Raw genomic sequence first — 4,144 nt, forward strand, 5'->3', positions numbered from 1 at the left:
CTTGGATCCTGTAGCTTTTTAATAACTAACTACAATCCAATGTTTTCTAAGAAAATGATTGATTTTTCTCATGTCTTGAGTTTTAATACACTAATGGCTTAAGTTTCACAAGTGTTGTATGTACATTTGAGGCTCTCTAGCAGCAAGCCTGTATGAGTCTGAGGATCTACTTTTTTTACCTGCTAGTTTATTTTTAAAGGGAACCTAATTGCTAAATTGGATTATTTTAAAGCTAAACAATGCACGCTGTCCATTATGCTTTAGTTAAAGGAAAGTTATATAACACCAGTGTATGAACAATAACTTGAAATGAAAAATGTTGCTTTCTTAAATTATTCAAAAATGAGTCTTGTACATGGTTTATTAAAATATATTGAAGACCCTTTCTCATTCTTAGCACTTTCCATTCCCCTGCCCCAACATATAAACGGATTAATTTGTCACTAATACCCTTAGTCTGGTTTCTGAAAACACTTCCACTAACCTCAGTCCAAGAGTTATTGTCCTAATGGGCCAGAAAGTGGATGCTAGAATAACTTGTGGTGCGGGAGTTTTGAGTTTACAGTTTTAAATTTATAACGATAGGAGGAAAAGGTGACCGTTGTTAGGAGTCAGCTGGGATACCTTGGGGGCTGAGGCAAAGAGAGAAGTTTATTTTGATCTCTGCCCAATGTGGAATTACTAATATTCCGTCCCACCTCCCCCAAAAAAGTTTGAGATGTTTCTCTTTGATTCTGGAAGATATGGCCAGGACTCCAAGATCTTTGGGCGTGGGAGAAGGGAGAGTCAGTTGTTAGGCAGTAACACTAAGTATAGTTAGTAACAAGCCCTAGATGTAGGGTGATGGGAGAAGAATGGTGTAATTTGTGTGACTTGCAACTATAGCTTGGATCCAATGTTACAAATGGCTAAGAGTATTGTTCTCTTTCATGAATAAGATTAAGAATAGTTATATAGGCAGACTAAATGGATTATTGATGGACAATGTAAATGATTTGTAGCCTGTGAACAGATTGTGGCTAATGTTAGCCCTGTGACTTAGTGGGTAAGTGCAAATGAATTCATTTTGGTATTGAGAGGGCTAACAGGAAAAAATGAGGATGGAATTTTCAGTGGAAACGAATGCAGTTAAGTGCCTGACTCCCATAGACTTTAATGGGAACTAGAACCTTTGTAAATCCTCTCCATCCCTCCCCCCTCCAGTTGTGAATCTCATATTTCATGCAAAAGGGGATGTTTTGAGTATATCCCTGCTGTTTTCCTAGATTTCTGTAGCTGTCTTGCTTTATTCTTTGAGTGATTACACATGTACCTTCCATTCTTGTTTTGTACATGCACCTCACAGTCGGCTACTTTTCCCTCAGAGGTACATGGAGCAACTCGAGCACCTTCTGCTGCTGTGTTTCACTGCTTGCTGGTATAAAAGGCCCCACCTCTCCCAAGCTCCCTTTGCTCCTTCTTACTGCCTGTGATTGTTGTTGGAATTGCTTGGCTTGCTTTAGCAAGTGCTCTGCGTGTTCATTGTAAATTTACAATTGTAGATCACTTTCTAGATTTATATTAGTACTTAGTGTAAGCTTTCATTTTTGGCCTCAGTTGGATTTTTTCCCATTACTCTGTATTGATGGATGCCTTGGTCATCGAGCTTTAAGCCCTGCATCTCTTGTACTAGGCTGATGCCCATTGCCTCACTCAAACACCTTGAAGTCTCTAGGTGAAGCTCAGATTCTGGATCATTGCCAGAACTAGAAAGACTTTAAGCCTTGGACAAGGAAAGTCAGAGAAGGCAAGCTAAAGATTTTGCTCAGACCTCCATCAGAGCCCAGTCAGACAGACTCTTGAAAGACTATAGGACAACAGGGTCAGACTCTGCATCAAATGCCTTGGCATTGGTTAGGAGAGTGCCTCCTATGTTGCCAGAGTCCCAGCAGTGCTCACCTTCCCCAGTGCCTAAACGGCATAAGACTTCTACATAGACTGCTGACAAGGGAAGCTTGCTACCACTGAAGTCATCTAGGCATGGGGATAAAAGTAGAGTGCAGCCAAAGCCTAAGACTTCCTCTTCTCTGGGGTTGCAGAAGTCAGCACCATTGACTCTGACACCAAAACATGTGCTGTTGAGTCCAGTGCCTTCTACATCCGTAGCATCACACAGTCCTGAGACCATCTTGGTACTGACCATGCCAGAAGAATCTGCAGCCTTGAGAGATCTGCTAAGCCTTTTGGTGCCACTTTCTCCAGAAGTGTGTAGTAGTAGGATTTTATTTTGCATTTTGTATGATTTAGAAATAAGGATAAAGAATGAGATGATGTAGTATGTATTAAATGTATTGGTGTATGATTTGATCATATCTTCACAGCCACCGTTTTTGAATACCAGAAAGGAAGGGCTTCATGGGCAATTTGGTAAAGAAGCATCAGCCAGAATCTGTATCTGGGCTGATTTCAAAGCAGTAACAGATGGTTTAAGGTCTCTATTTTGTTATAGGTTTAGCATTTTAAAATAAGTAAAAGAATGCCATGATTGTTTCCTTGTGCATTGCAATTTGATGTTCCTGTTCAAAATGTTCTGTGTAAATTAATTCTGTTTTGTGTGTGAATGAAGAATGTAGTTTTGGGCCCTACCCTACAAGAAGGATATGGAAAAATTGGAAAGAGTCCAGCAGAGGGCAACAAAAATGAATAGGGGACTGGAGCCCATGATTTATGGGAGAGGCTGAGGGAACTGGGATTATTTAGTCTGCAGAAGAGAAGAATGAGGGGGGATTTGATAGCTGCTTTCAACTATCTGAAAGGGGGTTCCAAACAGGATGGATCTAGACTGTTCTCAGTGGTACCAGATGACAGAACAAGGAGTAATGGTCTCAAGTTGCAGTGGGGGAGGTTTAGGTTGGATATTAGGAAAAACTTCTTCACTAGGAGGGTGGTGAAGCACTGGAATGCTGGAGATGGTGGACTCTCCTTCCCTGCTAGAAGATATTTGAGAGTATCATCAAGAGGGTGGCCAGGCCCTCCACCAGTTCAATGGCCTTTTTGGAATCTGGGGTTTCCCCCATGGTTTCTAGGTTTGTTTGTTTTTTTTTGGGAGGGGGGGGGTCTTGGAGAGGCATGGGGCACCTGCTCCCTAGGCACCATCTGCTCCGGAGCCTGGTACTGGGCCTAGTAGTGAGCAGCAAGAGGTAGTTCAGGATGATCCTGCTGGACAACTAGTGGAGAAAAAGCAGCCTCAGCCTGTGCTTGCCTCATCAGGAGATGAGCAAGACTCCGCTGGGGTCATTTCGCCTCCCCCTGCTAAATGTAAGGCTCACCAAGAGCTGCTATAGAGGGTAGCCTTAAGCCTAGGGATCCAGGTGGAGGTGGTTAAAGAATCCTTACATGGCCTTGTTGACATGTTGGCAACAGTAGGGCCTTCAAGAGTGGCCTCACCTATGAATGAGGTATTTATGAACCCTATTAAGGCTGTCTGGCAGAATCTGTCATGCGTTCCCCACCTCAAAAAGGGCAAACATAAATAGATATCAGGGATGGAAGGAACCTCAGGAGCTCATCTAGTCCAACCCCCTGCTCAAAGCAGCATCAATCCCCAGACAGATTTTTACCTCTGTTCCCTATATGGCCCCCTTAAGGATTGGACTCGCAGCCCTAGGTTTAGCAGGCCAATGCTCAAACCATTGAGCTATCCCTCCCCCGGTTCCAGCAGCCCCCATTGGCCTGGAGCAGTGATCTGCGGCCAGTGGGAGCCGTGATTGGCCAGATCTGCGGACAGGGCAGGTAAACAGACTGGCCCGGCCTGCCAGGGGCTTTCCCTACACAAGCAGTGACCTCTGTTTGAGAAACCCTGATATAACACATCTCTGCAAGATACTTTAAGAACACAAACCACAGTTAATTTTGATTGCTTAAAGAGTTAATGTTTTAATACTAATGGCAATTAACCATTTTAATTGCTTCAAAGTGCTGAAATAGAGCAGCTTTGATGCACTCTGGCATGATGTCTGAGGTTTTTCCATTCAACAGCAACAAGGCTAAGTAAGGTCAGGTCTACACTACTGATCTATATCGGAATGACCCTCTTGCTCGGGGTGTGTGAAAAATATGCATAATATCTTGAGGCCTGGTCTAAAAAGTGCTGGTGCATGTGTGA

This window comes from Chelonoidis abingdonii, chromosome 2 (genome assembly GCF_003597395.2).
Source record: "Chelonoidis abingdonii isolate Lonesome George chromosome 2, CheloAbing_2.0, whole genome shotgun sequence".
Classification (NCBI taxonomy): Eukaryota; Metazoa; Chordata; order Testudines; family Testudinidae; genus Chelonoidis; species Chelonoidis abingdonii.